The sequence below is a fragment of the Miniopterus schreibersii genome (assembly GCF_964146895.1).
Source record: "Miniopterus schreibersii genome assembly, chromosome: 2".
Lineage (NCBI taxonomy): Eukaryota > Metazoa > Chordata > Mammalia > Chiroptera > Miniopteridae > Miniopterus > Miniopterus schreibersii.
The window spans coordinates 127841863-127865242 of NC_138102.1; the positions used below are offsets into that span (position 1 = coordinate 127841863).

The following is a 23380-nucleotide window of genomic DNA, read 5'->3' on the forward strand; positions in this document are numbered from 1 at the left end:
CAAAAGGAATGAAAATAATTTATATACATACATAAATAATTTATGTACATGCTGCTTAAATAGTAATGGCCTTAGCAATAGCCATTCAAATGCTGGATGTTAATACATTTTTTAACTAAGGAGTTACTTAAAGTGAAGGTATGTTCAGTGTAAAAGAAAACGAAGATTATGAAGACAATGAGACAAGATTATGAAGTATATAAATCTCAGAAAAACCTTGTGAATGGAAGAAGCAATCTAAAAATTCCCTGCTTCAAACATTCTATTTAACTCACTAATTATTTGGGGTTAATGTTTTTATTGACTTGAGAGGGAGAGGGAGAAAGAAACATCGAAGTGAGAAACACTTATTGGTTGCCTCCTGCCTGCACCCCGACTGCAGATTGAACCCTCAACCTTGCCCTGTGCCCTGACCAGGAATTGAACAAGCAGCCTTTCAGTGCACAGGACAACGCTCAACCAACTGAGACACACCAGCCAGGGCACCAGGAACTGTTTTTATGTTTAACCTAAAACTTTTACATTGCTTTTTTTGTTTTTACATTTTATTTTATTTAGTCTTTAAAACTGGTCACATTACAAATTGTTCATGGATGAAGTACGAAGCTGAGCAGATTTTTCTACAAAAGCTGGTATAAGCTTATTCAGTTTTCTATCTGATTGCTAATAAACCTTACAGTACACAGTTTGTAAAATAAACCCTTTAAGGACTGAATGGGTAGAGCATGCTGCAAAGTTACAAGAAATAAGCTAAAAATGAGCATATAAACCTACATCCAGATCAACAGTACCGAATGCTGGCAAACATAACACAGGGGGAAAAAATAATGTTTTTGATTGATTTTAGAGAGAGAGAAACATCAATTTGTTTTTCCACTTATTTATGCACTCATTGGTTGATACTTGTGTGTGCCCTGACCTGGGATCAAACCCACAACCTTGGCACATCATGACGATGCTCTAACCAACTGAGCTACCAAGCCAAGGCAGGAAAAAATTTGGTTTTTAAATGAACACATTTTAGTCCTGAAAGGGTTAAATAGGAACCTTAATATATTATTGTTTCTAACCACACACCTCACATTACAGTGCCTGAAAACAGTAAAATATGTGGCACAAAAAAATTTACAATTTGTTCAGTATACATCATAAACAGCAGCTTTTGAAATCAAAAGTTGGTAACTTGGTTAATAATTAAAAAGGATTTCGTTTCATAAAGGACCCATGTGTCAATTATCTGGCTAAACATGAATAGTTAATTTAGTTCTCAAAAACTACATTAGAAATTTTCTGCAAGACACATGATAGCAGTTTCATTTATTTATTTTTTTAAATATATCTTTATTGATTTCAGAGAGAGGAAAGGAGAAGGAGAGAGAGATATAGAAACATCAATGATGAGAGAGTCATTGATCGAGCCCGCAACCCAGGCATGTGCCCTGACCGGGAATCGAACCCTGATCAATCGCCTGGATCCCAGGTCGACGCTCAACCGCCGAGCCATGCCCGGCCGGGTGATAGCAGTTTCATTTAAACAAATCAGTTATAACAAGTCTGTGCAGTAAGAATGACAAATATTCCACTAATTAATACATATTCTAGGATGCCTTAAATTGCCAAGGCTTAAAGAAAGTCAGCAACATATTAAATATACTAGTATTCAACTCTGCAATCTTTCAAAATATAATAGAAATAAAGCCCTTAGCTCACTTTCCCATTCTGTAACATTCAGTGGAACTAATAAAAACTTGCTGGATCACAGGCTCGGCTTCTATGCATATTTTTAGAAACTGCATAAAATCATAAGAGCATGAGATCTAAATTTCTTAAAAAACAGAACATAACTGTACTTTAAATGAAGCATTGACTATTCTAAAATGAGTTGTCATGATGGTAAGGGACCACCATTTCTAATAATGTAATTTTGGGGAAGGGGACATGTTTCATTGTACATATTCTTAAGATCACTCTTTGAGATCTTCCACACAGATGAAGGTTACTATTACAAAGCATTTTGTAATGCTTGAGAATCTTTATTAAGCCTCTCTTCAGTGTTGAGAAATCTCATGATGATGACTATAGTGACACTATTATCAAACACATAACCAAAATATTATCTGCAATCTGTCACCTATACATTTCATGCAATATTTGATGCTCAAAAATACCAAACTGACAGTAAAAATAAAAGAAAATAAAAGAATTTGGCCCTGGCCAGATAGCTCAGTTGATTAGAGCATCATCCTAATCTGACAAGGTTGTGGGTTCTATCCTGTCAGCACATACAAGAATCAACTAATAAATGTGTAAATAAGTGGAACAACAAATCTCCCTCCCTCCCTCTCGTGCTACCTTTCCTTTCTCTCTCTCTAAAAATCAATCAATAAAAAAATAAATAAAAAGAATTTGGATAGTCCCTTAGTTTCTTGTATAAGGATTTGTCCCATAACTGGGAGTTTCCAAAGCTTTGCATTATTTTCATGGCACTCTTCCTGACTCTAAATTTTCTATATCCTTTTTGAATTATTTTCTAGATATGAACATAAAAGTGTTTTTTTAATATAACCAATTTTGAGAATAGAATAAATGCTTCCTCATTGTAATACAATGTTCTGTTCTGACTTGGTATCTATCACTCATTATTCAAATGTGACTAAATCTCAGTTTTGTGCTACTCATTGTGTTATATTGTCATTTAGTTCTCAAGAAAACTATGTGATGTGTAGTATAATTTTCCCTATTTAAAATATTTTTATTGATTTTCTTTTTCTTTTCTCTTTCTTTTTTCTTTTGAGAGAGGAAGGGAGAGGGAGAGAGAAACATCTACATGAGTGAAACACCAATCAGCTGCCTCCTACATGCCCCCTACCAGGGATGGAGCCAAAACTCAGGCATATGCCCTGACCAGGAATCAAACTGGCAACCTTTCAGTGCATGGGATGACAACCAACCCAACTGAGTCACACTGGCCAGGGCTTTCCCCATTTTCTTGTATGCCACATGTATCAGAGCTCCAGTTCATGAGCTTTATTTTGCCCTTCAAGTATCCTTGTCCTTATATTGAATTTTTTTTTTATTACTCATCACCTTTGTAATTGATCACAGCAGTATTTAAAGCTGCTTAATATTCTGAATCCAACATTAAAGATGTTATTATTCTCCAATGCTTTCATGGTTTACTATCATCTATAAAAATAGGTAGCCTAAAAGAAAAAGCCAAATTAATGAGGTAACCAGTGAAAAGAAAAAAATATCCTCGGAAACTAGAAAGTGGCTCCAACAAACAGCACAAGAAAACCTCAAACAACAATAATCAGAGATAAAACAGGAGGTCAGTGTTGACCTAGTAAAAATTATAGCTACCACTTAATTTGGCATCTGCTAAATTTCAGGCACCATAATTAACATGACTTCACTCAATTTGCATAACATGAGATAGGTGGTATTTGCAATTTACAGATGAGGACATGGAAGCTTTAAGAGAGGTTGCCTTAGATTTCACAGGTTATATCTAATTTCAGAGTCTTCTCTCTTTTTTATAATGTATGTAATTTTTTTACGTTGTATGTAAGATTTTTATTTATTTTTTCTGGGGAGAGGGTCCACAGATTTCTTAAGATTGTCTAAGGGATGCCTAGTGAAAAGTCTAAGAACCACCAAAACTCCTCACTATGAATTCACTGCATTTATTATGAGGAAGAAAATAACCCTGAGATAGTTTGACCGAGTCAGTTGAATAAGTATGGAGAACCTACATAGATTATTAAAACTCTGATTCAACTAACATTTATCAAGTTCCTATTATTACCAGCCATACAGATTATATAGTACTCTTTGTCAATCTTGAGTAATATAGGTGCATCTTGTAAGAATTATGTATACCCAATGTGATAAACTCTTTTTTATTTTAAAGTTACCCTAATATGTGCTAGTGCAAGTAGAAAACTTGGTTTAAACCTATGCTCATAGCTCTTTGCTAACTATTAAACTGGAAAAATTGAAATTAAACTATTTTAAATTAACATTAATTTTAATATAACGGAATATTGTTTTGCCCTAGCCGGTTTGGTTTAGTGGCTAGAGCATCAGCCCAATGACTGAAGGGTCCCGGGTTTGATTCCAGCCAAGGGCACATACCTCAGCTGCAGGCTCAATCCCTGGCCCCAGTCAGGGCATGTGTGGGAGGCACCCTTCCACTCTCTCTGTAAAGCAATTGAAAAAATATCTGCAGGTGAGGATTTAAAATAGAATAAAATAACATTTTTTTAAAAAAGAATATTGTTTTGCTGAGCCTAAATCATCATTGGAAATTAATACAGCACAGATTTGTTTTAATTTGAAATACCAAAATTGCAATATGATAACTCAATTTTCCCACCAGTTTTTTATTATAATTTTATTTAAACCTTTGTTTCAGAAGCAAGCAATTATAATATTTGGTCTTGACCTGGCATGTATGCATCATTTATTTGTTTCTATTCTTTACTGTAGCCCAGGACAATTTAGTTGCATAGTTGACTCCAACTCAGTTGTAAACACAAACAAAAATAGTGGCATTCAAATCAGATGAAAGTACAGGGTAGGGCAAAAGTAGGTTTACAGTTCATACGGAAAATAATACAATAATTAATAAATAAATAATACAAGAACAAACCCTGTGTTTCACGTACTCACACCTGTGAACTTACTTTTGCCCCCACCCTGTATTTGTTTACATCATGGTCCTCCCTGTCATCCAAAGTATAGTTACATTAATTTTTAAATTATTTTTGAAATAAAATTTTAAAAGTAAGGATTTTTTATGAGAAATCATAGATATTCAAGAACATGTTAGTGAATCGTCAGGGACTTGAGAAGCAGAGGTTAAGAGTTTGGGGTTTTTAGATTAGCACAGACCTGGAATTTTATCAACCGAAATCACATGCAAGCTGAGTGCCTTTGGGCAAGATGTTTAACCTCTCCAAGCCTCATTGCTGTTACTGAAAAGTGTACATAGAAATATTACCATGTCTTTCTGGGTTGTTAAAATTTTTATTAGATGATTGATGTAAAGTCTTAACATAATAATATATGGAATGAACCAAACACTCAAAAAAATAGTAGTTACTATGATGATGTTGGTATTTTTATGTGAAATACCACGTTGTCTAAGAATTTTAAGTAAAGAGAAAAGCATAAGTAAAGAGGGAGCATCTAAAAGAGGAAATGCAAGAAAATGATAGAGTGTATAAATGGCCATTTAAAAACAATAGAAACATGAATGTGCTAGCTAGCTGTTACATATTTCCTTTTGAAAAATAAAAATAAATCAGGTAAGGTAGGAAAGTGAAACATTTTTAAGCGATTACATTTAATAGTATTAACTAGTGATTGTTTTATTTTGCTACTGTAAGAGTAATTTTTTAAATAAACATGTTAACTAATCTTTTTCAGTTTCTGTGATGGCATTCCTTCCACAATTACTAACAGGATTTTAAATGGTCCATTACTTTTTAAAGACATTGCTTACAAGAAAATAGTTACTAAATATTCAAAATAATTCTCAAATAACTTTACATTTTAATTATGGTGTCCACCTCTATAAGTAGGACCTATAGTCATAATTAAGGTGTTTTAAAAACTGCCTATAATAGAGATAAACACCATATTTTATAAAACACTCATATTTCATCAGTATGAATACAGTTCCAATTAGTTCTAGATCTTAAAAGTTGCTATATCTGCTATAACTATGGCTGGTGAAGGTGGTCCCCAAATTTCTTTTCTTTTTAAAGAAGCAGTCTGCAACTAGGAAATAACTCCCCATAAGCAGAACCCACATGAGTGGGCATAGAACGGGTGAATGATAAAACCCAGAGAAACAGCTAATCGATTACTAACAAACCCAGCAGCTGCCACTGAAGACATAGTTGATAGTGTAGCACAAAAAGAAATCATAAAACATGAGACTTCTAAATAGTAGGGGAAACCTTTTCTGGTAGCCTCATCCTAAAAGCTAGTTTTTCCAAAGGGAATCATAAAAACAAACCAAAAAACACTCTTAATATAATAGCAGAGGGAGGAGAAAGCCTCTATTTTGGATGAACCAATAGCAAACATATTTATTATACTTTTTAAAGTTGAACTTGCATGAGTCTGTGTGCAGTTCCTATGGAAACAAAAATTACAAAAAGGAGAAACACATGCAAGCCGAGGGCCTCTGGGCAAAATGTTTAACTGTGTTCCTCAGACTCAGCATGAGATACTGGTAAGTAGTCTGTGAGAAGAGGATTCCGTTGTCAGCTAGGCATAGGAAATGCTGAGTTAAACCAAGTAAGTGTTTTTATTATTGATGGGATTTTTAATACACTAAGATTTGTGTCCCTAAGTGCTTTAATTCTTTTTTACTGAAGACTTCAGCTAATACCTCAGAAACCATGAACTATCTACTAATTTAAGAAAATGCTGTATTTGAAAAGCTGAATTTGGGCTTCCTGTAAACAGATTGAGGATTCTCTATCATCAACTTTGTTATGAGGAATTGACATTGGATGTGAATTGGATATCACAGATGTTTTGAACAGGACCAAATAAATATTTCTCTTACTCATGTAAGAGTAAGGTTTACCAAAACCTTAATTAGGCAAGGGCTGGCTGACATTTAATAACATAACAGCACTATGGTTGTAGCTGAACATTTCTTGTAGACACATTTATAACATTGAATGGGAGTTATCCCATAGCTCTCTAACTGGTTATGCCCCAAAGTTGAACATGAAATGCACCAAATGCTCCACATTGTAAATTAAAATAACTTCAAACAACTGCACAGTAGTAACTGAAAAGTGTCACAACCAGCCTTATAACCACACCACTACTACTACTATCCACTGTTATTTTTTTTTAAAAAAAAAGAAAGATAAAAAGGAGGACTGATGGAGAACGTAGTGTTTGTGGAAAAACTGTTCCCAACATGTAGTTGGGGTAGAGGCTGGAGGCTTGAAGAGAATCACTTCTAAAGACTGGATTTATAAAAGAAGGGGAGACAAATTTATTTTCTCTTGGATGTTTGCTTGGCCATAGGTCCTGCTGACCTCTTGGAGCTGAGTGTGGGAAAGAAAATTTGAACCATGATAGACTGAGAGAGGCCAGGACAGCAGGGAAGTAGCCACCATGGTATCATTTAGTGCGGCAAAAATAATGGTTCCCCGTGGGTAGTGTGAATACTAGGGAAGGGAAGTGAGCTTGAGCCACCTTTGTCAGTATCAGGGCACCATCAAGAAGGAACCGCTGCTGCAGGAGGTGTGAAAGAGGTCTAGTAAGCTGGGGCCAGATAACCACCAACACAGCCAGCTAGGCAGTAATTGTAAACCCCTGCAGGCTCCTTCAGAGAGGCCTCACTGGAGAGCCAGCTTTTGGACAGTCACATAAGGGTTACCAGTATCCAGCCAAGGAAGGCTGCATCCTCGCCCAGTCAAGGAAGGAAACACTGGCCTTTTCCTTTTCTTTCTTTTTGAAAATTTTTTTTTAATTTATTGAGGAGACATTGGTTAATAAAATCATATAGGTTTCAGGTATACAGTTCTACAAGACATCATCTGTATATTGCATTGTGTATTTACCACCCCAAGTCAAGTCTCAAGTCTCCTTCAGTCACCTTGTATCACCCCCTTTGCCCTCCTCTACCTCCCCCTTCGCCGTTTTCTCTTTTAAGTAAGGAAGCATTTGTCTTTTCTCTCTCCTTCCCTGTGCCACAAACCAAGAGCACTGCCCTAGAAGAGGGAAGAGAAGCAGGTGTCTAAGAGCAAGGTTTCTTGCTACCGCCTCCGAGTCCCTAGAGCTTTATCTGCCCTGGTGGTGGCGGGAGGAAGCAGGGAGAAGAGGGCTTTTTAATCCTCACCCGAGGGTATTTTCTCCGCTGCTCTGCAGAGAGAGTGGCTCGTTCGCCAAATGGGATGGAGCCTGCAACCGAGGTACTGCCCTGGGCCGGCCTCAGACTCGGGACCCTTCAGTTACTAACCACTGAGCAAACCAGAGAGGGCAGAGGAGAAGAATTTTGAATCGAGTTCAAGATTGAAGCTTTAGCCCCGGCCGGGCGTGGCTCAGGGGTTGACCCAGGATCCAGGAGATGGGGGTTCGATTCCCGGCCAGGGCACATGCCCGGGGTTGCGGGCTCAATCCCCAGTCCGGGGCGTGCAGGAGGCAGCCGATCAATGACTCTCTCATCATTGATGTTTCTATCTCTCTCTCCCTCTCCTTTCCTCTCTCTGAAATCAATAAAGATATATTTAAAAAACAAAAACAAAAAACTGAAGCTTTCAAGTGAACAAGACTGACTCTTTAATCTTAGATCATTACTATTCTAATAAAGTAGCTGAAAATCAGAATATATATAAGATATTAAGGGAGCCACCACTCTGAAAAAAGGGAAGTTCTACCTGGTGGTATTGGGGAGTTATTCAAAAAAATGAGGACATTTCTTGTTTATGCTCTCAACAGTTTGAAACATTTTAGTAAAGAAGACAGAAATACTTAAAACCACGTTTAAGTTATATAGTTCATTTCAAAGTGTGGTTTCTCTAATTCATCATTAATTTCTTTTGTGAACTTTGTAAGTTCTGAACTTTAACACATCCTTGCAAAGTATATAGAGGTGTATCCATAGCTGACAGTTTTGCTGAAGATTCAAAGTCCCAGAGAAAAACAAAGTAAGCAGCACTGTTTACGGAATGATATTAAGTTTTGCTCCTTTTTGCATTCACCACCCATTACAAAGACAGGCAGTTATGTCATTCAATCTTAATATCGTCACATAGTCCAGATTTTAAACAAAAGTAGGATTAAAGAGCAAAAGAGTTTGAACTATCTCTTTACTTTTACATTGTCCTTACTTAAGATTTTAAATCAAGCAGAATTTCACATAACTTTAGATCAGTGTCTTTACTTCTAATTCAATATAATTAATATAGTTTCACCCAGAAAAGAGCAAAGAATAAATTCAAAACTTTTATTTAATGTGACTTAAGATCCAGTCTTCCAGGTCAATATTGCATTTCATTGACAGTTGGTGGAATAATATCTAGCATATATCAATTTAAACCTTTTAATCATTTCACTAGATATATGAAGCATGAAGAACTACTTTTTGTTTGTTTGCTTATTAGGGAATAATACAGTACTAGAGATTGCTTAGCAACTTTAGATCTGGAGATAAACAATTGGAGAAATATATGAAGAGCCTGACTGCATGCAAATTCCTAGTACATTCATGCTGACAAATGTTTACTGTGTGCCAGGCACTGATGCAAACATGGAAATAAGTGCAGTGAGGAAGGCTGATAAGGTTCCTGTTTTCCTGGAAGAGATAGACAATAAACAAATAAATATTCAACATAATATTATGCAATGATAAGAATTATGAAGGAAATGAAGCAAAATAAGAGCTAGAGAGTAACAAGGGGATAGAGTGCTCTTTAAGATGGCCAGTGAAGACTTCTCTAAGGAGGTAGCATTTGAGCAAGAGAGCTGCAGGAAATGAGATTGCATCAAATTCATTTTATAGATATGTGATTTAGGTGTCAGGCTACAAATTTAATATCCCTTAAAGACATTTTAAAAATATTACCAACATCCCCATCCAAGAAACACAATTAACTTGTCTTTACAAAAAGTACATTGCTATGTACAGTTATATCTTCATAGAAACTGATTTTTTGTTGCTTCTGGTCTCATTCATTTAATTTCATTTTAATTCATCAGATCTTTCTTGAGTAATTAGTATGTTCCAGGCTTTATTCTAGGCTATTACCATATGTCAATGAATAAAACAGATAAAGATCACTGACTATGTGGCAATTACATTCTAGCAGGAAAAGACAATGATAACATAATAAATAAATTATATACTCTTAGATGATTTGTGCTATAGGCAGAAAAGTAGACCAGAGAAAATACTAGAAGAATAGGTTTCATTAGTACATTGGCTAGTCAGGGTGGGTCTCAGTGGCATTAGAACAGCAAACACCTAAAGAGATGAGGGAGTTAGCCAAGTGCCTATCTAAGGGAACAACTCTCGTTGACGGATATACATAAACACACATACATACGTACATGCTTTTGCCTTCAAGGGTGTTACATTTTTTTTCAAGACTCATTTTTTTAGCTTATAATATAAAGTAAACTGAGTATACCATTACTATATATACATATATATATGTATATATATACATTTATAACTACTTGAAGGTGTGAATCTCTTATTTACTTAAAAGATAGTGTCGGGGAGGAAAAACTTTTACCCTCAAGGTTCTTCTGGCTGGTCTAATAATCAAATAGACATGAGACAGATAGCAAGAGAAAATAACCAAATTTAATGCATACATATGTATGGGATCCCTGCACAAATGAGAGTCAGAGACTCCACATGCAGGCGAGGTTCAGAGATAGAAAGGGAACATGGGCCCAGGCCAGGTAGCTTAGTTGGTTGGAGCCTTGTTCTGATATGCCAAGGTTGCAGGTTCGATCCCAGGTCAGAGCACATACAAGAATCAACCCATGACTGCATAAATAATTCTGTCTGTCTCTCCCTCTCTCTCCCCCTTCCTTCCTCTCTCCAATCAATAAATTTAAAAGTTTCTTTTAAAAAGGGGAAGATGGGTATATAAGACATTCTGAGCTAGGGATGAGTAAGGTGTCTTGGGGGCTTCAAAGGTCATTGCAGGGTAAGAAGGAGCAGAGCTTAGTAAATAAAAGCTTGCCCTGCCCTACAGATAGATCAAAAGATGTTACCTCTGATAATCTCTTATATGGGCGAGGCCTCTAAATCAAGTTCTTCTAGGTAGTTAAGGGAGGGGCAGAAGTTTCTTTTGAGCCTGCTGCTAAAGTTATCTTTAGCTCAAAACAATCTGCATACCACAGAGGCACATCTTGGGGTGACTTGTTCTGAACCCCCACAATAGCCACTACCTACTGTAGATAGATAGATGATACATTTTATTAATCATCTGAGATTACCAGGCATTACTATTTTATTTATTTTTAAAATATATTTTTATTGATTTCAGAGAGAGAAAGGGAGAGGGAGGGGGAGAGAGAGAAACATTGATGTGAGAGAATCATCGATCGACTGCCTCCTGCATGCCTCCTACTGGGGGATCAAGCCCACAACCCAGGTATGTCACCTGACCGGAAATCGAACCCTGAACTCCTGGTTCAACCACTGAGCAACGCCAGCCAGGCGAGGCATGACCATTTTAAAAGGGACTGAAAAAATAATATAATTAGAAATATATATATTTTTTAATATATATTTTTATTGCTGACAGTTTTACAGATGTCCCCCATTTCCCTCCTGAAATATACATTTTGTTATATACTGGCATGTGTAAATTTTTATATATTGGCAGGTGTAAATGGACTGTATTTTTTTCTTTGTTCAAAGGTAATGGTGTTCACGAAGTTATATTAAAAATCCAAAATAATTTAAGATAAATTGGAAAACATGGTAGATTACTCACTTTGTTGTATGTGGCGGGGAAACAGCACTGGGTGTTAGTCCCGGGGGTCAGATTGCACCTGGGTTCAGCAACGTCGGTACTTGAGTTCTGGCTAGGAAAGAATTCAGAGCCAAGACCTGAACTATAAGAGAACATTTATTGGGAAAATCAAAGAGGTGGAAGAAACAATTCTTAGACGAAATGGGCTTAGGAAACAAGTTACAGAGGCAAAAGAAGCTTGGAGCTTGGGAGTGAGGAAGCTAATGCTAATGCTAGTGCTAACGTGCCTGGGGGGGGGGGGGTAAGGGAGGAAGGGGAAGGGAAGGCAAGGGCATACTCCCAGGAGGGAGAGATCACTGGGTCCTCTGGCCTAAGGGTGGAGATCTTAGGGGAGGTCCCAGAGGAAAATCATAATAGAATATTCAGCAGTTTTCCAGGTGTGTCCTTTCAGAGTTGTGGTCTCCATTGATTGATTGGTCACTCCAGGGTAGGGGTGTCATTATCCTATGCAGCTGGTCCTGAAGTCAACTATGGCTGGTTTTGTTGCTTTTCTGGGCCTGGAGCTAAAGTACAACTGAAGCCTAGATATTGTCCTTAGGGAAGAAAGGTCAGGGGGTCCAAACCACAAGACCAATGATATGCTAGGGGAGGAAAGGCCACCCTCGGGGGGAGGTCCCATCCTACAGTTGTCCTTTGCTAGGCATCCAGGGTTCTGCACCCTGGTAACCTTCCGTACCTGGCCCATCATCCTTGCTCTGCTCATGTCTGTCTAACTGCCGATCACAACTTTATGCTACAAATTGAGTGTAGGACTAACAAACATAATTATTTGTTGATATGAGTAGTTAGAAAAATGGACTTCTATGAGTTCATTCAATAAAATTTGAATAATTTGGATCTTTTTACCTTATTTTAACTTCACTCTGTCTGTTTTTCAGAGATTGCTAACTATTATAAATTTGTTTCAATTTACATATAATATTTGTTATTCTGGAGAGTTAAGTAAAATCTAATCTTTATGTTTCTAAGACATGCCTTTTTAAAAAAGTAACTAGACAATCACAACTAGCGTAGAGGTATAGTAACTATATTTCTTTTCCATTTTCAAATTGCTTTCTGTTTTAATTTTTTAAGGACAAAATTACATTTCACCTCTGCTTTGTACTTTTAAATCAGGATGGAATAACAGCCAACTTTTTGTAACTTTAGATATAGTATCTTTTACTGAAAAGGTCACCAACATTTCATAAACTTAAACATTTTGTATACTTCTCTTACTAACATGAAAGTAATATGTTTGATTTCCTCAAAAAAAATTTTTTAAGCTGAATTTTTTCCCCATAAAACTCTTTTCAGCTCAGTCTACAATGTTCCCTCCTTCTTCTGCACTTATTTTCTATACCATTCATTTAACACTTAGTATATGCTGTCTTGTTTTTGTTTTGGCTTCTAGAAATGGACCATACATTTCCCAAGGACAGAGATCTAGTTCTTATCAGCTAACATGGTTTTTCCCAAAGTAACTGTTTCACTAGCATTTTACCTCTATTGATATAAGTATAACTCAAATTTATACTATTGTGATATTGTGTGTGTTTTTCTCTTTGTTTGATTGGTTGGTTAATCCTCACTCAATATTTTTTCCATTGATTTTTAGAAAGAATGGAAGGGAGGAAGGATGGGGGAAAGAGAGAGAAACATGACATAAGAGACACATTTTAGAGAGGGTGGAAGGGACGGAGGGGGAGAGAGACAGAAACAGAGAAACATGATGTGAGAGACACATTGGTTGCCTCCCACATGCTCCTCGAACAGAAGCTGGGATCAAACCTGCAACCCAGGTACGAGCCCTTGGCCGGGAATTGAACTTGAGACCCTTTAGTGTGCAGGCAGACACTCTGACCACTGAGCCACTCCAGCCAGGGCAGTGATATTACGATTTTTAATAAAAAATATATATTTGGCTCCTAATTGGAATTTCCTAAGTGATAAGGAAGATAAAGGTGTAATGGTGGCTCTTCACTCATTACAAGCCCCCCCACCACCAGGACACCTGAGTTTATGTTAATGAGGCGATTTTGGAAAGCCCCTAAGGATGGGGGCTGGTTGTCAGGAAAATCAACTGCCTCACCCCCCAACCTCCATGGAGAGAGGAGGGGCTGGAGATTGAATCAGTCAGCAATGATTTAATCAGTCGTGCTTACTACCTTCTATAAGGAAGCCTCCATAAAAATTCAAAAGAATGGGGTTCAGAGAGCTTTCAGGTTGGTGAGCTGGTGGAGGTGCTGAATGCCCCCAGAGAGGGCCTAGAAGCTCTGTGCCCCTTCCCCCATACCTTGCTTGCCCTATGTATCTCTCTGACCTGGCTGTTCCTGATGTCAATGTAGGAAACGTCCTAACCTGTAGAGAATTTTTACAGAGTTTATTTGAGCCAAAACTACCAACGTTTGCCGTTGTACAAAGTTATACTATACTCATTGGAGTTCCTCAAGTTTGAAAGTGTTTATGTAGTATGCCTCCCTGAGCTGGGAAGAAAAAGAGTAAGGCTTTACACCACACCTCCTTTCTCTGTGGCAATTGGGATTCTATTACCTGAAAAATTGTATAGCTGAGCTGGCAGTCATCAGCTTTTTTTTTTCCCCAATCCTCACTTGAGGGTATTTTCTCCATTGCTTTTCAGAGAGAGTGGAGAGGAGAGAGAGAAACATCAATGTGAGAGACACACATTGATTGGTTGCCTCCCACTCGTGCCCAGACTGGAGCCAGGGACTGAGCCTGCAACTTACGTGCTCTTGGCCAGAATCGAACCCAGGACCCTTCAGTCCCTGGGCTGGTGCCCTAACCACTGAGCAAACCGGCTAGGCACCAGCTTTTAAATATAAAACAGGTCATGAAGAATATTAGGTAGGAATAAGCTTACCCCCCAAATGTTTTTGTTTTATACTGACACCAAAACAATTTCGCTTTTATATCAACACAGTCTGAAGATTAAAAAGATAAGCAAATAAAAGGGCAGTGTTCTAATTTTTCCCCTTCTAATCTGTGCAAATGTTAAATACAGCAGTAGAAATACTCTGGCCATTAAAATATAAGTATTGTATTTTAAAACCATCAATGAGAACCCTGCCATCTGGTAGACTTAATCTTTTTTTTAAAATTATTGATTTGAGAGAGAGAGAGAATGGATAAAGAGAGAAACGTGGATGTGTTGTTCCACTTATTTATGCACTCATTGGTTGATTCTTATATGTGCCCTGACCAAGGATCAAACCCACAACTTTGGCATATTAGGACGATGCTTTTACCAACTGAGGTACCCAGCCAGGGCCTGATAGACTTAATCTTTGAATAACTTAGGTAACATGTTCCCTGGTTCTACCCAACTACTGATGTTAAACTAGATCATGTGTCAGATCAGTTGTGTCTAACATGTTTTTATGAAAACAAGTTAATCTTTGAAACCTCTCCCTTGCTCACTTTAGGTCTTCATGTCTGAGTAGTGCTTTCTTTACTGCAGGAGTACTCCAAATCTAGAGGGGATTAGGGGTGGGGAGGAGACTGACTCATCTTAGAGAAATTGGGTACTGCACAAGTTATCAAGGCCTAGGGACCCAACTGCTATGACCAGAAGTATTGTAGAAAGTTGGAGAAGGATTAGTCAATTAACTTGATGCAGGATAATATAAGCTATGGACAGTGCGCTCCTAAATTTTTCATGACGAGGGACAACATTGACCCATTAGCTTTGGGCAGAGCTGAAGCTTCAGGTGAACTTTGAAGTTCATGACTGGAGGTGGAGTTCATACTGACTTCCAGTTACCCAGAATTTTCTGCTGCCACATTTCTCCTCACCCTACCTTCCTCCTACCTTTAAACATTCTCTATGGAAATTTACTCCATCTGTACATGATCTTCTCAAAGTCAAGCAATCTCTACTTTAAAAAAGATATCAAGTTGTTGATTTGATAGTACAGTGGAGCACAGAACCTTACACAGGTTGCATGCACAGGAAGCTGTCCCACTATATAAGCACAAGATATACCACGAAACTCTTAGAAGACTAGTAACACAACTTCTTCTCTTCTGCAAGAGCTCTTAAGAGTACCTATGCTTATTATTTGGAAAATTATTTGGAAAATTGTTTCATATTATAATTGTAAAGAGTTGTTATTACTTTATTTTCTCATAGTCCAAATTAAAATGTATAACTATATTAAAAATTTAGAGATAAGTACTTGTTGAACCATAATTTTTGTTAAATAACACATACAAATTCAGACTTTCTAAGAAGAAAAAAAGTTATTTTTCAGTTCTGATAAAAAGACGAAATTTTAATTATCAGTCTTAGGTCTTATTTTCTATAAGTCATTGGCATCAGCTTGAATTATCATAGTTTTGAACATTCTTTTGGCCTCATAAAAAATTACACTTAAAAAATAAAAACAAAATTACACTTTAATGAAGGTACCCTAGTGTTATGCCAAATAATTGCTCAATGGCCTGGTCATTAATGATCACTGGACAAATAACTACGGAAACAGACACAGAGATACACACACATTTCACATTTGTCAGACAAGCTTATGACTTTAGAACCTAAAAAGTACAGCAGTTAAATTGCAATTTGCTTAATCAAGCTTGTTTAATTTACATATTCTTTTTTTCCCTAATTCCCATTGCTTTTATATATTTTTAAATTGTTATTGAATTTACTGCACATTGGTTAATAAAATTATATAGGTTTCAAGTGTACAGTTCTATAATACATCACTTATATATTATATTGTGTGTTCACCACCCCAAGTCAAGTCTCCTTCCGTAATTTACATATTCTTATAATGTGGAAAGTGGGATTTGACCAAGAACCTTTCAACCTAATCTATTACAACAGATGTAATAAATAGCCCTTGTCTCCTTGAAAGCTTTACAACAGTTAATAAAGCCAAGCTAACTTCATTTTTCTTAACTTCTGGTTTGGATTTTTAGGGTGGCTACCTGATTAGTGGGTGGAATTGATAAATATGCATAATAATTCTCACTGTGACAGTTCTTTGTAAAACAGATTAATGGCTATATAAATACAGAACTTAAGTTTCAACTCTCCTAAATTTCATTCTTGGACTACAACTTACTCTTGGTTTTGAGAAATTGGATCACTGAATGAAGTCTCTTCTCTCTAGCAATTTACTATGTGCCAGATACCTCAGTTGGCAAAGTAAACCAAAATCCTGCCTCACGGAGCTTAACCCTACAGAGAGTGAGGCAGGCAATAGACAAAAACACATGAATACAATTTTGGTATGTTATATGTAGTTAAGTACTAAGGAGAAAGAGAAAGCAGAGAAGGAATGAGCATAGGGAATCCAGGATGGAATGGGGAGGGGGCAGAATTGCAATACTAAACAGGATGGAAGGAAGTTTTCTCTGAAAAGGTGACTAAATGGAAACCTGGAGGAAGAAGGAGTGTGAACCATTGACTATCTGGGGGAAGAGCATTCCAGGAAAGGGGGTACTTGCACATGTGAAGCCTTCACGTTTTCGAGGTCCAGCAAGAAGACCAGTTAGACTAGAAAGGAGTGAGCAAGCGGGAGTGCAGTAGGCGTCTAGGTAAGAGAGGTAATGAGGTGAGAATGGAGTCTAGTGGAGACAGGACACGTTTCAATCACAGAGGCCACTGTAAGCTATTTTGGTAACTGTAGCTTTTACTGTAAGTGAGATAACAAGCTATTGAGGACTTGAAGGAGAGGGATGACATGATCCCTTTTGTAAAGAAGGTCTAAGTGAAGTGGGGTAAGAAGCAGGAAGGCCAGTTAAGATGCTATCGCAGTGGTGCAGGGGAAAGGAGATAACTTGGACCAGAGCAATAGCAGAGGAGGTAATGAGAAATGGTCAGATTCTGAATATAGAATAAAGAACTCCCAAATTATTTAGTTTATTATTGATGGAAGTATTTTTTATAACAGTTTGTGTTATACATTTTCATGGTGAAATATTATGATCATTCCCCATTTTTTGAAATATTCTCCAGCACACAATATTAGTGACCACATAATACAGTTTAGACACAGCATGATTTAGCCATAGTATAGATAGAACAATTTATTTGACCAATACTCTATTGTTGACTACATTTTTCAGGAGTTTTTCTATTATAAATACCATTAAAATGAACATCCTCACTGTTATATCTTCTGCAAATATTACTACATTATTTAGAAATCTCTGCCTGTTTTTAAGAATGACTGCTGGATTTGAACTAGAAAGGAGACACTAGAAAGGCAGAAACTAGAAAAACAGAACTATTATCATAAACCAACAACTTAGATTTTTTTTTTAGCCATAGCCATAGAAAGAGGATTTTCTACATCAGATGCATACTGATGGAGTTTAAAGGATACCACAAATATTTGATTATGAAATATTTATAAATTCCTGCTCAAGACCGAATAAACATTCATATATTTCAGAATTTGTTTTCTATTTCTGATCGACTTAATTATTACTAGGAACAAATGACCAATTACAAGAACTGTCACCATTTTAACATTCTACTTGAACTGTGGCCCTGCTGGATTTCTGGCACCTGAGCTTTCACATCCATCTGTTTATAGGGCATTATGCCCACTCATTAGGTTTACGCCAGTTTCAAAAAATCACATGTAATCAAAATAGGCAATATATATTCTTTGAAATACAAATCATTTATTATTTTATCTCTTTTTTTAAAAGTTTTTTATTGATTTTTTTTTTTTTAAGAGAGAGAGGAGAGAGAGAAACCTCTATGTGAGAACCAAACATCCATCCGCTGCCTCCTCATGCCCCCTACCGGGGATTGATTCCCCGAATCCAGGCACATGCCCTGACCAGAATCAAGCCAGCAACCCTTAGGTGCACAGGACAACAATGCTCAACCAACTGAGCCACACCAGCCATGGTTATTTTATCTCTTTATGTTTTTAGAAAGACTTTTAGCCACTTACTGATTTGATATAACTTTCAATTAGGTATATATAGAAAGCAAAATATAAACAAAATTTTAACTTTACTAAGTAATAAACAGAATATCAGGTTCCTTCAGCATGAGAAAATTGAAATTAAGAGAACTGCTATAACAAATCCTTGAAAAAAGTTTAAAATACACTATTTGAGGAAAAGAAACTAACATTTATTTGGCACCTGCTATGTGCAAGGTGCTTTTACATAATTTGTTTATGTAATTCTTATAATAATCTTGTGAAATAAGTATTATTATCTCTATTTTGCAGATAAGAAACTAAAAGAAATGACTTAGTCCTGGCCAGTGTGGCTCACTTGATTGGGCATCGTACCTTGCACTGAGAGGTTGCCAGTTCCATTCCCAGTCAGGGCACATGCCCAGGGGTCGGGCCCGAGGCGGTGGATCTATTGATGTTTTGCTCTCACACATTGATGTCTCTCTCTCTCCCTCTCCCTTCTTCTCTCTCTCTCTAAATTTCTTAAAAAAAAAAAAAAGAAATGACTTAAGTAGGAAGTGGCACATAGGAAATGACTAAGATAGTTGCAAACCCATCTCTAGTTGACTCCTAAATTCGTGCTCTTTTAGTTCTACCACATTATGTAAATAGTTGGGATCTAAACATTACAAATCTGTGATGTCGACTGAAAGTGGTTTTTAGAAGTTAAAATGTTATGCCCTGGCCTGTGGTTCAGTTGGTTGGAGTGTCGTCCTATACACCAAAAGGTTGCAGGTTCATTCCCAGTCAGGGCACGTATCTAGCTTGTGGGTTTGATTCCCGTTTGGGGTGCATATGGGAGACAACTGGGCGATGTCTCTGTCTCCCTGCCTCTCTCTCTCTAAAAAAAGAAGTTAAAATTTAAAAAATAATCAACCAACCAAATAATTGCTTTACCCTTAAAACTCACCTAAATATTCCAAGGTAAGTGTGAGGTTATAAATTAGCTCTCATTATCAAGAAGGCAGTACCAAATAGCAATGAATTATTTTTACTCTAAGAGACTATCTACTTAGACAAAACATCTAAGAGGAAAAAAGCTGTTTGCTATCTTTAGGTCAGTAATTTTCAAACTTAAAAAAAGCTATTTCTTTTTCCCCAAACAGAACTACATAAAACAGATGAGAGTGGTTGAAGCAAGGTTGCAAATGGGAGGTGAAGGCTGTAGCTGTTTGCTCCCCACCCGGTTTTCTCCCCTGATTCTCCTTGCAACCTCTGAAGTAACACAAATCCCAGGACTCAGAATGTCATTGAACGCCCCTGTTGTGGCTGGAACACTTGGTTGATCAGCCCATGTTTGTGATATTCAACTGATTTATTTTGGTTACCTATTGACCGCAATAAAAATGGGACTTGAAAGTGATGGAAAACTTTCTGGGGCAATGGCTAAGAACTTTTTATTTTATACTGAATTATCTTTTCTTATTTCTTCTAGTCAGAGTCAATTAATTCATCTATTAAATATTTTTTGAACCTCATCTGAATGTCAGGCACTATGCTGGTTCTTACCTTCAGGAAGCTTAGATTCTAGTTTGGAGAAACAGATAGTAAAGAAATGAAAAAAAACGATTTGTGCAATAAAGAAAGTATATGTTTTCAATAAAGAATAGTTATGGAGCGTTGGACTACTTTATTTTTGTCTTATTGGTGAAAGATACTTGTATTGGGTTGAATGTGTTCCTCAAAAGCTCATGTCTCAGAATCTCAGAATGTGACCTTATTGGAAATGGGGACTTAGTAGGTGGAATTAGTTAAGATGAAGCCATGTTGGATTAAGGTGGGCCCAAATCCAGTGATTAGTGTCTTTATGAAAAGAAAATGGAGACACAGACACACAGGGGAGAAAGCCATATGAAGGAGGCAGAGATTGGAGTGATGATCTACAAGCCAAAGAACACCAAGGATTGCCAACAACCACCATAGTCTGGAAAAGGCAAGGAAGGGTTGTTCCATAGAGCCTTGGGAGAGAGCAAGGCCTGCTGGCGCCTTGATTTTGGATTTCTAGCCTCCAGAACTATGAGAGAGTAAATTTCTCTTGTTTTAAAGCACCCAGTTTGTGTCCATTTGTTATGACAGCCCTAGGAAACTGATACACTACTTTAGACAGTGAGGAAGGCTTCTGTTAGTATGACTTTTAAACAGACATGAATGATGAGAGTGACCCAACCAAGATTAAAAAAAAAAACACCACTGGTGTTTTTCATCTCAATGGCACATATGCTGCAGATATTTAAATTACTAGTTCTAAAAAGAAAAAATACTAGTTCTAAATCAAATTCATTATTTTTCTGCTCACTACAAGTGCCTTTCCTTTGCAAAAATTACATAAAGTGGATATTAATATCCCTACTTTCCACATGGAAGCTAAAGAACTCGGACAGTGTCACACACATAGTGACTGGCAGAGTCTAGATTCAAATTTAGGTAATCTGGCTTCAAGAGCCTAAATTTACCAGATTATACTGGCACTGTTTCTCAAGCTTCAGGCACCACGATTTCATTCTGTCCGCAGGCTTCCAAGGTTGCCCTGTGGTGACTTAACCTAGTCTTACTGAACATAGCTGCTCTATTTTGTACCCTACTTTTCATCTTTCCCTTTATAATAGTAGTAATAATGATTGCCAAATTTATTGAGCACTAAGTGTGCCAGGTTTCTTTTTTTTTTTTTTTTATCCTACCCCAAGGATATTTTTTCCATTGCTTTTCACAGAAAGAGGAAGAGAGAGAGAGGGAAACATCGATGTGAGAGAGACACATCGATTGGTTGCCTCCGGCATGCACCCCAACTTGGGCTGGGGATCAAACCTGCAACCGAGGTACGTGTCCTTGGCTGGAATTGAACCTAGGACCCTTCAGCCCTCAGGCCTATGCTCTAAGCACTGAGCCAAGTGGCTAGGGCAGTGTGCCAGGTTTCTTAATCCAAGCAACAACTCCATGAAGTAGACGTTATTATCTCAATTTTTCAGATACGGTTTCTATGGCTTAGAGAAGTTAAGTAACGTGAAGTATCTTAAACCTAATAAATGGCAGACCCTGGGTTGGTCAGCTCTGTTTGACTTCAGAACTCTCCCTTTTAAAAAGATTTTATGAACTAAGGAATAACTTACATATAGTAAAGTGAACAATGCTTAAATATATAGGTCTATAAATTCTGATGTTATACGCTTGTGTAATAACCACCAGAATATTCTCAGCCCAGAAGGTTCTCTTAGCTCCCTCCCAGTAGATAATCCTCCACAGGTAAACACCATTTGATATTTCTTACATGGACTAACTGTGCCTATTATTGAACATCCTAAAAGTGAAATTATACAGTATGTACTCTTTGGTGTCTTGTTTCTTTACAGAGTCCTCACTCTTAATGACCATGTTCTACTTTCTCTAACAAAACTTCCAGGTCCTCTGCCTTATTTCCCTAAGCTTTTGCTAAGTAATTAATGTTGATGATGTAATAAACAACTTAGTGAGTGAAAATGGTTTAATTTTTTTTCAGATAACTTATTAATATTATAATTGACCTTAAGCCTAGAAGAATGATTACTATGGAAATTCTAAGCAATCTGAGAGATTTTTGGAAGGGGAATAGAGTCATTGTGTTTTTCCTTAAATCTGAACATATAATTTTTAAACTAGTGCATTAATTGTTACCTTTAAAACTTCTTTCTAAAATGTAAATGTTGCATCTACAACTGCTGTTGAAATACTATAGGAGAAATCTTAGATGCATAAAAAAAGATGAACATGATATAGAAATATGAGCATTGAAGTGGACAAGAGTTTTGGATTTTATCCTATGCTCTGCAACTTACTAGCTAGTTACCTCACTTAAATCCTTCGGAGTCAACTTCAATGTGAGGATAAAAACATTTGCTATGCCTGACAGGATTGGTATGAGATCAAATATGAAATAAGCTCGTGAATCCTAAGTGCTTCGTAATGTCTCATGTGTGATAGGTACTTGGCATATATGTATATAAAACTTTCCTATCATACTTCATAAAACAGCTAATATAGTAATGGATATAAGTAAAATTGAATATTGTGACCATCTGATGTAATAAGAAGTCTTAGGGAAATTGTTTTTGAAGAACTTTTAATTTCATAGCCTAGATTGCCAATCACTAGATTCAAGTTTCATCTCTTAATTAGTTGATTTAGAAAGGCATAACAGCAATTTACTTTCCTATTTCCTTTGATCTTGTTTTTACATTTCAGCTCCCCTCAGCTATAAGTTTTGTTGGAATTCGACATAATTTTTTGCTTTTAACTATTTCCTTAGAATTTCTTGCATGTCACATATGAGCTTGTCTAGGGACTGTCCTTTAACAAGAATTCTCTAAATGGCATGCAAGACTGTGAAGAATTTATTAGAAAGAAAAATGTGAAAGACTTTTCTCACTTATAGCCACTTACTAATTAATCTATAACCAATGAAAAATAGGGGTATTTTTCGGGGGGCGGGGTGGGATGAGGAGAGGGTGGATAGTACCGCTTTACTTTGGAGCGCCACCTGCTGGTAAGTTAAGTCTAATAGTGTTTAGCACACAAAAATAAGAATTGTATTGGGAGATTAGAACAATCCACTTGTTTTATATAAAATACATACTCATTAGAATTGTTGTAGGAAGTGCTGATTTAATTTACTAAGTGATTCAATTATTAGTCTTTTCATTATACAAGTCCTCTCTCTAGTCTCTTCCCAGATCCAAATTCCCTTTAGACCTCACCCTCCCACCCCAAACATCCATAACATTATTTTCCTCTCTTGGAGTCCCACACCCATGTCTCTGATCCTATAATGACACTTGGGTGGGAATTCTACTTGCTTTAGCCCTCCTTCAGGAATCATTTTCCCTGTGAAGAAGGACAATTATTTTAATTGAACTACTGATCTGTGACTATTTTGAATATTGT

General features: G+C 36.9%; 1 protein-coding gene across 1 annotated transcript in view; it reads left to right on the forward strand.

Annotated features, from left to right (window-relative positions):
- LOC308553781 (uncharacterized protein) overlaps positions 1–23380 on the forward strand; it is a gene marked incomplete at its 5' end in the record, with an annotated part of 54805 nt that overhangs the window by 9570 nt on the left and 21855 nt on the right. The window lies entirely within an intron of this gene.